Consider the following 13,365-nt stretch of genomic DNA (forward strand, 5'->3'; position numbering starts at 1 on the left):
CTCAGAGCATCACGGATCAGCTCTTCACTCCACACAGGAGATCAGAGGGAAAGCGCTGGCGCTGGGACCAGGGTCCACATCAGCCGGCTCTGAGTCTTAACAACAGTGCCCTTAGGAGCCATTGACAGGGAAGGCCAGCCTGATGTCCCACTGCTGTGTCTGGAATAACTTTAATGACCAAGAGTTTTTCTCTTGAATTGCAGCTGCTCATCACATTCCTTTCTGCCCATCCATTCAAAACACCTTACAGGCTTGCTGAAAAAATGAATGAATGAATGAATGAATGAATGAATGATAAAAGTTTCATTTGAGGAACCTCAGATTCTAGCATTTCCAGCAATGCCTCAACAACCATTTACTTAGTGACTGTCATGGGCATTTGACGTACATTAATCCCTTCGATCCTGAGAACAAATGATATAGTATTATCCCCCTTTTGCAAATGGAAAAAAAAAATGTTTCCCAGAAACAGTAAAAATTTGCCAGGCTACCTCGTGTGGCCGAACCCAAAAGCAAGTTTGTGTCTCATTGGCCATGTTCTTTCCTCCATATCTCTGGGTCACCTCAGAGAATGTTTAGAATACTTCCAACTGGCAAGTGGAGTTTAATTTTCCTTTTAAGGAGTGAGGAGTGTACTGAGACTAACCAAATATCACTGCTGACTTCTGATTTTAATGATGTCTACTAGTGACATCTCACAGGTAACAACCCTACAATCCTCTAGAAGGAATAACCCTAAGAAGTCCAGCCCAGGGACTCCCTTCAGTGACCTGACATTGTCAGAATTTATCTGAGCACTGGGAAGATGTCCCCCATGTTGCCTGAGGTAGTATGTCTCTGAGGTAGTTGCCACCAGTTCCTTCTCTCTTAATACAAACATGGCATTCCACATTGGAGATGGGGTCTATTCTTACATCCCTTTGACTTTGGTCTGTCCCATGGCTGCTTTGACTAAGAGCCACAAGGAGAGGCATTAGAGCCCCACATATATGAATGAAGAAGCCATGTTGGACATCTAGCCCTAGCTGAGTCTTCAGATAACTCCAGCCCCAGCCATTTCACACTGCAACTACATAAACGACCCTAGAGAAGAACCACCCAAGTGAGTCCAGTCAACACATGAAACCTAGAGATAATCATAAATTGTTCCAGGACATTACAGTTTGTGGTGGCTGGTTACACAGCACTAAATGACAGGAAACTTGCTGGTGCCGCTTCACACTGACACATGGAGAGTACTGGAGACCACTGGTTAACAGACTTTTTGAAGCATTTTCACAGGAAAGAAATGGAAAATTCAAAGCAGTCTCCTACCCTCTTCTTCAGCATTGCCCCAAACTCTCCAAGAAGAGGGGAGGGAAGCTGCTTGCCTCTTGGCTTTACCTCCAGTAAAGGTGAGATCATAAGAAATGAAACATCAAAACCCTAGAGAGAAGGCACTGCAGAGGGTAGGACAATGGGCAAGGATGGAGTGGGGGGAATTCCAGTCACAGGGGGTAGTCCCCTGTTCTCTTTCATCTCCATGCTCTGTTCATACTTTTTTCTTCCAGAATGCTTCCCCCACCCCCATAACCACCATTGCGCTCAGCAAAGTTAAACTCTTAACCCAGTGCTCCTTTAGCACTTGGTCGCTCATAGCATTGCAATTCTTTCTTCAAATATTTGTCTTGCCCACTTGACTGTGGGTCCCTTGAGGGCAGGGGACATTCCTTCCACCATCCTGGTTATTTTTGTCTCTACATCAAAAATGTTTGTTGACTGAATGATGCGTTTTGCAAATAGGCTATAGCACAGTCTTCCAATCGTATATGTTAAAACATACCAGAGCCTGTTTTGCTAATAATATTTGAAGGCAGGAATAATCCTTGCTGTTTTTGTTTTGCTCTCTGATCTGAGGACCAAAGTCAGCAAACCCCAGTACACATAGAGGCCAGCCAGGTAAAGATGAGAGAAGCAGGCCAGTCAGAGAGCACACGGCTTGTCCAAGGATGGCAGTTGTCACCCCCCCCAAAGTGCTATCCAGCGGGCCCAGTGCTGCTCCTAGAGCTATTTTAAGAGCAGCCCCAAATCTAGATTTTGTGTGGACTGCTAGTCAAGCATATCATCCAGGCACATCATGTCCACGCTGAGCCTTCGAGGGGCTCCATCTCACAACAATGATATCATGACCTGAGGCAAAATCCAGAGTCAGGTGCTTAACTGACTGAGCCATCTAATAACCCAGAGAGGAAAGAGTTTTGACTGCAGGTTGGAGGACAGCAGAGAGCGTTGAAAATCAGAGTGCTTTCAGCTAATAGCTAAGTGGGGGAAGTAGAGGTTTCTGCCAGCACTATCATGTTAGAAGCAGGTATTAACTTGGTTTCCCCAGTAGGACTTTTGAATCCCATCTGTATGTTAAAAGGATGGCCAAAGGTGAATAAACTTTGATTTAAGAGTAAAAGGTAGTCATGCTGAATTTGATATAAAAATCCTATCACAGTGGTTACCTGTTAGATAAAGGATTGCAGAATTTGAAGGCACCTACTTCTCTCCACTTGTCTCCTCCATGCTTTAACCTGCTGTCTTTCTACAAGTGTGTACTCAAAGTCAGATTCTCCGTCAGCCCTTCCTGGGCATCCTCCTTAAAATTCATACAGACGTACACATATACGCACACAGGTTTCCTATCCCTCTTCTCCACTTTATTTTTTACCCTTAAGAGTTACCCCCATCTCACATGCTGTGCATTCTGTTTACTTAGTTTTCTGATGGTGACAGACAAGTCAATTCAAAATCTGTTCTCAGAGGGCAGGGCCGTTCATCTGTTTTATTCTCTGTTGTGCCCCCAGTGCCTGGCACCTAGTAGGTGATCAAAAACAACTCTCAAATGAATGAATGAATGATATTAGTGCCTCTACTGCTTTGCTCCATCAAATTGAGAGAAGATTAACAGAATCTGGAGGGGCACCTGGCTGGCTCAGTCAGTAGAGCATGTGACTCTCAGGGTCATGAGTTCAAGCCCCACATTGGATCTAGAGCTTACTTTAAAAAACAACATATACAATAGGAGCGCCTAGGTGGCTCAGACAGTTGAGCTTCTGGTTCTTGATTTCTGCTTGGGTCATGATCTTGCATGATCCCATGTTTGTGAGATTGAGCTCCATGTCAGTTTCCAACTGATGGTGCAGAGCCTGCTTGGGATTCTCTCTCTCTCTCTCTCTTTCTCTCTCTCTGTCTCTCTGTTTCTCTCTTCCCCTCTCTTGCTCTCTCTCCCTCTCAAAATAAATAAAATAAATATTTTTTAAAAACCACATAAAATATTTTTAAAATTAAAAAAAAAAAACCCCACCAGAATCTGGAGAACTGAGGTTTTTGACTTGGGGACAGGGGGAGGCTTATGCCCTCCCAAGAAAGACAGAGCCATTAGACACCCAGGAAGTTGTAGTCATGAGGCAGGATGTTAATCTGCCCCTACTGTGCACCAGGCACAATGGTAGATGTTGTGGGTTCACTCCCTACTTCGAGCCATCAGATGGGCATTCCTCGCCTTTACAGATAAGGAAATGAAGGCTCAGAGACCTTCAAGTAACTGGTGTAGGTTTACACAGCTAGGAAGTGGCCATGCAGAGACTGCATTCCAGATCTTTAACTTCAAGTTCAGGTTCTCTCCTTGCTGCCAGTGTTGAGGATGAATGCTCAGAAAGGTGAACTTGGAAGGCTGACTGAAAATGGAAAATAGGCTTCACATTTTTTCCAGTTTCATATCTGCTTTAGTAATAATGATATAATGATAATAACAATAATTATTTGTATTATCCTAACCAAGATTTACTCAGTGCGTAGCATGTGAAGATACCTTACATGGATTCTCTCATTTAATTCTCAAAATGAGCCCTATGGAATATATTCTTTTATTATTTTATAATAGGATTATGAGGGCTTAAAAGTCTAAGGACTTAGTTACCTAAGTCACATGGCTACTGAGTGGTAAAGTTGAGGCCTTTTATTAGAATAGTAATATTAGAAAAACAGCCACCTGCAGACATTGACAATAGCAAATAACCAGTTTACATCTAATCCAATCTGCCTATTGGTAAATTCAGCCCTGATTACACTGACATTTGGAAGTCTCTGACTGTCTTCCTGATTTCCTACCCAGGTGACAAGCAGACTCACTTAAAAGTAAGAAAAGGGGGAATAAACATAGAGGGTTAGTGAGGAAGGATGTTTCCGTGACCGTCATCCTTCTTCACAGGCACTACACGTTTGTTGTTTCCCCAAAAATATGAGGTGACTTCAAATCAGATCCGATGCTGGATTTCCACTTTTTCTGCCGTATCTTCAAGAATTTCCTTAACCGTGAGGATGGGAGGAGAGACTTTTCATAATTCCCTGCCCACCACACCCCCAGCCCTAGTCCCTGCTTGCCAAATCCTTTACGGTGGTTTTCTGATGGGAGCTATTATCCAGGAGAGTTCCACAGCTGACACGTGAACTCCGTTTCTTGGCGGGCTCACCCAGAATTCCCTGAAGTGAAACCTTAGTCTCTTACCTACCGGCCTCCCTCTTCTTATAGTTAATCAACTGACTAAATCCTCTGAAGTGAAAAAATGCACATTTCGTTGTCTGTGACTTACTGAGGCTGAATGCCTCTCACGACAGCAAAGCCTAAGAAACGACTATATATTAGGGATGAGTGATTTCTCACACTTAATCTGTTTCTATCCAAGGCTGCCAAGTTGGTCCACCGGGCCCCAGAGCTGAGATATCACATTTCCCACATTCCTTGCTTCTCTTTCTACTTGTGCTCCATTATTTATTAAGGTCTTGAGTGTACCTGGGGTTTGTCCCCTGCTGGGGTCAGACTTTTCAGACCCTCCCTCATTCTCAGGAGCTGACTTGTTATACGGGTGTGAAAGACTCCTACCCTTGCAATTCTACAATGAGGCTGCTCTTAAGAACAGAAATGGAGACACAGAATCTCAGCTGAGAGGAGATATTTCCAAGACTTGACCTTCCGGCAAGGCTCGTTTCCTTTCCCCTCCCGGTTATGGCAAAAGCTAATGAATTGTCTCCATCAATTCGGACACTTTGCATGGAGGTAATAGAAAACTCAAAGGGTTTCCCAACCTCTACCATGTAAATGCAAAACCCAGGGGTGATTTGGGGTTTTAGGAATACTGAATACAGGTTCAAAAACTATCCTCAGACATCATGTTTTCCCCATCTCTTTCCTGTGCGTCTTTCTCTATCCACTTCTACCTCCAGCAAATGTAGCAGAAACTGTCGGATTCCCCTACATGGCTCTCATATACCCTAACCTGCTACCCTTTCACTTCCTTGGGTGCTCCCGTGGCCCTTCCGGCCCTGAAGCTAGCCAGACATTCCTGGTTGTAAACTCCCCCGGGGCATACCTTAACCATGGCTCATAGGAGCAGAGATATAAATACCCCAACTCCCTCCCCCCACAAGGGAAAGACTTAGCAGTTGCCCTTATGTCCAGAGCTACCTCACCACCCGCAGATCTTAGCCAGAGCTGCAGAACTTTGCTCGATACCGTACCTTTGCTTGGCTGCCCTACCTTCCCAGTCTGACTTCCATACTCCCCCTCAGGTTTATCCTAGAAGCAGACTCCTTGTATTAGGGGAATCCCATCAAGGACAGGAAGAATCTTTTTACATGCTGGTCCAAACATTCTAGGCATACATCTTTCTCACATCCAGACATCCAGAGCTGTGCAAGCAAAAGTCCCTTAATTTGATTTAATTTGATGTTGACTGCCTTGACTCAGATACTCACGTCTAAGTTAATCATAGTGAGCATAGGATACACATGATATTTGGCCAGACCTGGGTCCCGTGTCCACCCCTGGATCATGGGCCTGAACCCCACCAAGCCACATGGACAGAGAACAGAGCTGGTGAGATGAGTGGTTCTGGCTCTTACGGAAAGAAAAGCAGGGAACAAATGCTTTAGCACAGTGTAGCAGGGATCCGCAACCTAGGGTCCACAAGCCAACTGCCCATGTGTTTAAACAGACTTTTACTGGAATACAGCCATACCCATTTGTTAGGTGTTGTCTAGGCTGCTTTTAAGCTAGAACAGCAGGGCCGAGTCGCTGCCACAAATACGGTATGGCTGGCAAACCAAAAATATTTACTATCTGGCCCTTTAGAGGAAAAGTTTGCTGAGCTCCGAAACACAGCGTCAGTTCAGCATATGCTCTGGTATCGGTTTGTGGCACATCCCAAGGAAATGCCAAGAAGTAATTCATTGGTGTCGTTACACTTTTAGAAAGTTTTAAGCTGTTTTCTTCAGAGCCTGCAAGTTGAGGGAGGGGTAGGTGCCCTGCAGCGGTTGGCAAACTAAGTACCTGAAACTCCCCCACTCCCCACAACCTCCCCACCCCACTTTTCTTAGGAAGCTCTTGGGGGCTGGGAGACCGCTGAGGATGCAAGGCCACATGGGGACCCTCGGAATCCCTCCCCGGTTCACGTTTGCCTGTTCAGCCAGCAGGGTGCACATGTGGAACTCATGGTTCACATTGCAGAAACCTGTTTAGTCTCTCTCGGTCTCGTTCCACGGGGACTGTCCTATCCCACCTCTGGACGCAAAGAAAGGCGGTCTGTGACTTTTCTGTCCAATCTTAGTTACCAGAAAGTCCCGCAGTCCCTTTAAGTCACCAACAGTCCTAATTCAGAGATCAAAATATAGACTATTAAGTCACATTTTAACACAACCAAGCTTCCCTCAATGGTGGGGTTTCTAAGCGCCCCCCAAGCAGCCCACTACCGCCTTCAGGGAAGGGGGGGTGTGGATCCTCTCTCCCTCTCCTGCTTCTCTACCTGCTGAGCTTCTGTTGCTGCTTCAGTTCTCTAGCCTGTTCTGGCTGGAGGAATGTGGAGAGCAGGGAATTAAGGGCAGGAATGGTTTCCCTTGGGTCCTTCTGTCTCAGCTTTGCGAACTCCAGCCCCCACTGGTATTCAAAACTTAATTGTTCTCTCAAGTGGCACTCCTCTTGGCTCTTGGGAGATTCTCTGACATTGAGAACCTTTTTAGATTACATCCCAGACAAAGACTCACAAATATAAATGCAAGACATACTTGAAGTAAGCAGAGCATATACAAGGTAACAAAATAGCCTCTTTATTCGAGCCTCTCACTGTCCCTTTAAAATTTATTCAAAGGAGAATGCTCTTTCTCTGCCATTTAGGTGAACACTAACCAGACTCTGCCTCTTCTGTTCACCTGAAGTCAAGAAAAAATTCCACACTTTATATCACAATCTCAGTTCAATCATTAAAAATGCCCAGCGCCTTTATCAAAATTCCAAATGGATTTAAAGTTAAGGCTTGTCTTTTTCCACCCTTTTGTTTACTAATCTCAGTTTCTTTTTTTTTTTTTAGTGTTTATTTATTTTTGAGAGAGAGAGAGAGGAAAAGAGAGAGAGAGAGAGAACGTGCATGCACATAAGCTGGGGAGGGACAGAGAGCCAGGGAGGCAGAGTACCCAAGGCGGCTCCACATTGAGAGCAGAGAGCCCATTTTGGGGCTGGAATTCACCAACCCCTAGATCATGACCATAGCTGAAGTCTGACACTTAACCAACTGAGCCACCCAGGTGCCCTGGTTTACTGAACTCAGTTTCTAACCTTTCAAAAGCTGCAGTTTGGGAAGAAAAGAGATGGCAGGAAAACAAAAATGATTCTACTAGACATCGACTAGGCTACGGACATAAGCAGACATTTAAAATGGACCTCCTCATGGAAAAATTCATAGGTTCTTTGTCGGTTCTCCTGCTAGTCCTTCTGATTGCATTTGATTTGATTTGATTTTTTTGTCCCAAACCAGGGGTTGGCAAGCTATGTATGACAGGTGGGCCACATCCCACTCATTGCCTGGTTTTGTAAATGAAGTGTTAATGGAACACAGCCGCGCCCATTCATTCACATAATGTCCATGGCTGTGCTTGTGCAACAGCCGCAGAGTTGAGTAGTTGCAATAGAGACTGCTTGACCCTCCAGGGGTTAAAATGTTTACCATCTGGCCCTTTAAAGAGAAGGTGTCCACCCTCATCATAAGCTCTGTTTTCCCTTTGGCTGGCTCTTCCTGAAACCCTCTCAGTCCACCTTGTAACCTGCTGGGGTCCCGTTCCCTCGCAGGCCACCCTCTAGAGCATGGTCCCTTTAAGAAGTGACTCCAGCTCCACACTCTTCCTGGGAGTTCCATGTCTGATCCCTGAAACTCACTCCTTGACCGCGATCAAGGGGGAACGCAGTTGTTTCTCAACAGCGGCCATCAAACCTGCTGCCTTAGTCTGTTTAGAAACCTCGGATAGGATGTTGCACTGTGCTCCCCAGCTGCAGAGATAGATGTGAAGATCTCCAGCAGTCCTGCTACAGGCCTCCATCTCATGTGGGAGAGTAGAGGGAATACCAATGAAATCCTTCTACCCAATCCTTCCAAAGTCCATAACTGGTTACTTTGATATATTTGTTATGGATGAGATGCTATTGTGGGTTAGGATCTCAAGAAGCAGAGTCTGAAATACATATTCTTATGAGGATTACCAGATAAAATATAAGATAATGCCCAGTTAAATTAGAATTTCTAATAACCAATGAATAATTGTATAGTAAAAGCATATTCCAAAAATTGCATGGGACACACTTATACTGAAATATTATTCCTTGTTTACTTGAAGTTCAAATTTAACTGAGCATCCTGTGTGTTTGTTTTCCCTAAATCTGGCAAAGCTCATACTTGTTTAAATGATTTAGAAGTACTCTCAGAAGGAAGTGAATTGGGAAAGCAGAAGGGGGCAGAGGGAAGAATCTAAGTGAGGATGTGTTCTTGGTTGAAGATAGGCTTTGAACCAGATCGCACAGGGAGCTCTGGAACATGATACTGTACTACAAGGTGGGTCTTACTTTACGTAAAGGACTAGGATCCCATTGGTGGTTCAGCTGAGGGCAAGTCTCCAGATAAGGAGGCAGCTGTGAGCCTTAGGACTCAGCATTCATAGCAGCTGGGATACATCAACCCAGAAAGGGTCCTTCCTGGGTGGGGCACCAACAGCCCCCATCTCAGATCCCTTAACTGGTTAGCAACTCATGTGAGAATTCCATCTGTCAGTCTGCAACATCTCTCTTGTACTTGGGCCAAAACTTCCAATTAACCATTCTATTACACCAGTTTTATGCAATGGGCATTACACTTTCTAATAAATAGAGTTTCATGGCTGTAGAAAAGATTAGAAAGAACAGCAGTCTGGTGGGAGGTAACCTGGGCTCAGATTTTGCCTATGCTATTTAGTAGCTATTGTCTTAGACAAATATTTTCACTTCTCAAAGTCTGTTCACTCCTTGAATGGGGTAAGTGGAATTTAAAAACCAAAACAAAAACAAAAACAAAAACTCTCTTGCAGATTACTGTGTTTTCGTTTTGGCTCCTGTTCACAGCATCAGAAATCTGGTTTTCTCTTTTTCTAGCCATTGACAGAATCCCTTCTGTCTATGGGTTTAGGTATTTCTCAATAGTGAGTACATGTTTTAGGTCCGTGGAGAAGGCAGATGCTGGGTCTTGCATTTGCCTTATAGAGTAGACCACTCGGTGTGGTATGATTGAGCTCACCTGTTGCCCGGAATGACAAAATTTGTTATAAGTGGATATATTATTCAAGTCAAGTGGACAGGATATTTGATTTTTTAAAAAATTTCCCTTCCCTTTCATGAGCTCTTGGAGAAGATAGTAGAGTAGTTTTTAATCTGAAGAACTACCCCCCCCTCCCACAGCATTTGTTTTAAAGGGCTCTGCAATAGTAGCTCAAAGAGCTCCTACCTGAGGCTTCCCCCACCTTCCTGCCCACCACTCCCTCCAGACTGCAGGTGAGTCATTTTGCTTCTCTGAGCCTTGGTTTCTCCATTAAAGTATGGTGTTTAGATTAGATGAGTCCCTTCTCTCCAAAATTCCATAATTTTCAATATGGAATGCCTGCAAAGGGCTAGCATTCCTTTAATGCAGTTTTCAATAATACTTCTTTGTATAACCTTTTCTGATTCCAGAAATATTGGAATATATTTTATTTTCCAATAAATAATTTTTTGGATATAATTTATTGGATAATTATATCCAATAGTTTATTGGATATAATTTAAATAACACAGATAAGCAGGAAGGAGCAGCAAAGCTAGGTCCTGTACCCACGACCTAAAGAGGACAGTCGCTCTCCATGTATTTCCTTCATCTTCTCCCCCAGTGTGCGTGTGTATTTGTGTGTTTATGTGAATGTTTTCCAAAACTGAAAAAGTATCCCCTTTTTTTGCAGTAAAAGTGTTTTCTTTGGCAAAGTTCTCCCAACCTGGAGGTATCATGAAGATCTAGGTTAAGTCTTGGGAAATTCCATAAATGATTTGACAGGTTTGGTGTCAAAGTAGGAACCCAGCAGAGTAGGTAAGTGCTTCAGAAATCTTAACAGCCCAGAGATAAGCAATGCTTCCTGTTTCTTTTCTAACATCAACATGGTGGTTTCCTGCAGGCTGTTGGTGTGTAATGATTAGAATTTCTTTGATAGCTCATTGAGGAAGTATTTTAATTAAAGTGCTGCATGTTGGATGAATAAGGAGGCAAGAGAATCCTACACAACTCTAGGATTGGGTGGCAAATATTTTGCCTGGAATTAGAAGAAAAAGGGAGAAAGTAGAACAAATCATGACCTTAAAAGACATTTTCTTATGCATTGATAAGTCTACTAGACTTTGCATCTTCAGGTTCCTTTAATAGATGGAACTGGAAATACTTCTCTCTGAACTTCCAAAGTCTCTAACAAAGCATCAGAAATTCATTCTTCAGAACTGACTTATGAGCAAGCTGACATTCATCGTGTGATTGTATGTTTTCAGAGAGATACATGTATCATCCAGCTGTAATTTTTTCCTACTCTGGACATGATTTCCTTGATACTGTGTCTTCAAAAGATGCTCCTATTACACACCAGGAGAAAAAGAACCAGAGAGGTGAAGCAAGTGATTAGGGTTTTGGGCAAAGCAGGTGCCAAAACCAGAAACTTCAGACTCTTAGCCCATTTCCCCTCACTATTACATGGTGTTGGGTGGATGTATTCTAGGCACTACCAGGTGTTCTAATTTCTATAACATGGCTTCATAATATGAATTTCCCCACCTCATCCCATTCCTTAGTAAAGCAAGGATGGATTTGATTTTTTAATATATTTAATAGTTATAAAAATAAAATAAGTAAACGAATGAAAATGAAAAAATAAAGAGTTATAAGAGTCAATAAAACTTCAATTAAAAAATGGGTTATAAAAGTCAAAGTAAACAAGTCAGGAGTTAGCTCCTTCAAAGCTAGGCACGGTGATAGCATCTATAGAGGCATTACCTTGCTGTGGGCCATTCACAGAGTAAACAAGGCCAAATCGATCCTATCTGGGAATCACCAACCTGAAATATTATCTAGTCTCTAAGAATCAACCTAATCGTATAGAAAGTAATTGCTGAATTTCACTGAGCCCAACAACTTGATGTTTTAAGCCCCAGGAAGACATTCAAGTCTATAATTGTTTATTGAGCATATACTAGTATCAGGGTCTATGCTACAGTCTTGGGAATACTATGGACAGACATAGTTCTTTCCTGGCCTTACTTACTTACTTACTTACCAGATATTTATATAGTCTTTGCTATGTCCCAGAGCTTGAAGTCTAGGGGAATAAAAAGGCCTAGGGGCCCCTGGGTAGCTCAGTTGGTTAAGGGTCCAACTTCATCTCAGGTCATGACCTTGTGGTTTGTGAGTTGGAGCTCCACACTGAGCTGTCAGCACAGAGCCTGGAGCCTGCTTTGGATTCTGTGATTCCCTTTCTCTCTGTTGCTCCTCCACTCGCATGTTCTCACCCTCTCTCCCAAAAATAAATAAACATTAGGGGCACCTGGCTGGCTCAGTCGGTTAAGCTTCCGACTTCAGCTCAGGTCATGATCTCACAGTTCGTATGTTTGAGCCCTGTGTCAGGCTCTGTGCTGACAGCGAGTTCAGAGCCTGGAGCCTGCTTCAGATTCTGTATCTCTCTCTCTCTCTCTGACCCTCCCCTGCTCACGCTGTCTCCCAATCTCTCACACAAATAAACAAAAACGTTTTTAAAAATTTAATAAAATAAATATTGAAAAAGAAAAAAAGAAAAAGGCCAAAATGATTAGGTATAATGTAGATCCAGTTCTTACTTGTTTTCTTTCTGATTCTAGGCACCAATGCTCTCCACCACCTTATACAGAGCCTGGGAGAGTCTTGATAAGTAGATGCCAGGAATCTGTATTACTAATACATAACCTTTAGCTATTGCATAACTTTCAGTATTTACTGTAAAAACATCTCAAACTGGGGAAAGACAAAATTCTGAAAAACTGTAAAAGGTGAAAAATCCAAATAGCTTATTTAAAAAAAAAAAAATCTATGAAGCGTTAGCTGATTGAATGGGCCAAAGGGCTGGCTGATGGAGGCAGAGTAATCAGATGAACAAGTATAAACCTACTGCCAGCATTTCTCCTGTATAAAGTACTCCCATTTGCATTACTGCAATCATGTGTGTAAATTACTAGTCCTAGAAGAATACCCAATAAAGAATATCGTAAGACTATGAAAAGAATGTTAAAAATTAAACAAAACGCCTAAGAAATCCGCAAATTCTCCCAGGCAGAGTTTTGATGAAGTGAGGTGGGCTGTATTGATCAGCCTCCCTTTCTTTTTTGCTTGTTCACATAGCCGTGCACAGCGCAACACCAGGAGCTAGTGGAACCTTTTCTCCTTCCTCTCCCCTGCTCCCCTCACACACACACCTACAATATTTCCTGAAGAAACTAAGGAGCAATTTTCAAAGCAAAGAGGAATTGAATTATAGACATACTTGTACAACTATGATTGTCTTTCTTACCCCTGCAATTTTCTGGAGGCTTGGATTTTTAAAAATCTATATTACGGCTCTTAGGCTCTCATGATTGCCCTGTTTCAAGGCTATCCAATAAATATCATAACAAACCTGCTTTTCAGAAGGGGCCCCTGAAATCAAATATGTTCTGGCAGAGAACATGACCCCAGGACAGGACTCAGGCTCACTTGCCTGCCTACAGGTGTCGCTTCATATTCTTTCAATTGTAAATCAAAGATGAGCTACAAGGTAATTCAGTTCTTTGGTGCAATTATGATTCTAATATATGCTGTGGCCTGGAGCCCTTGCAGAGGTTCTGAGTTTTCACCGGCGTTCATTTTTAAGTGGTTCAATTCTGCCCTTGATTGCCAGGTGATAAAATATGAACCTTCACACTTGTGAGTCACCCGATTTAACCAAGCTGTGGCTTTACCCTCAGAGAGTTTCCTA

Source organism: Hyaena hyaena, unplaced genomic scaffold, assembly GCF_003009895.1.
Source record: "Hyaena hyaena isolate Hyena2069 unplaced genomic scaffold, ASM300989v1 scaffold_216, whole genome shotgun sequence".
Taxonomy (NCBI): Eukaryota; Metazoa; Chordata; class Mammalia; order Carnivora; family Hyaenidae; genus Hyaena; species Hyaena hyaena.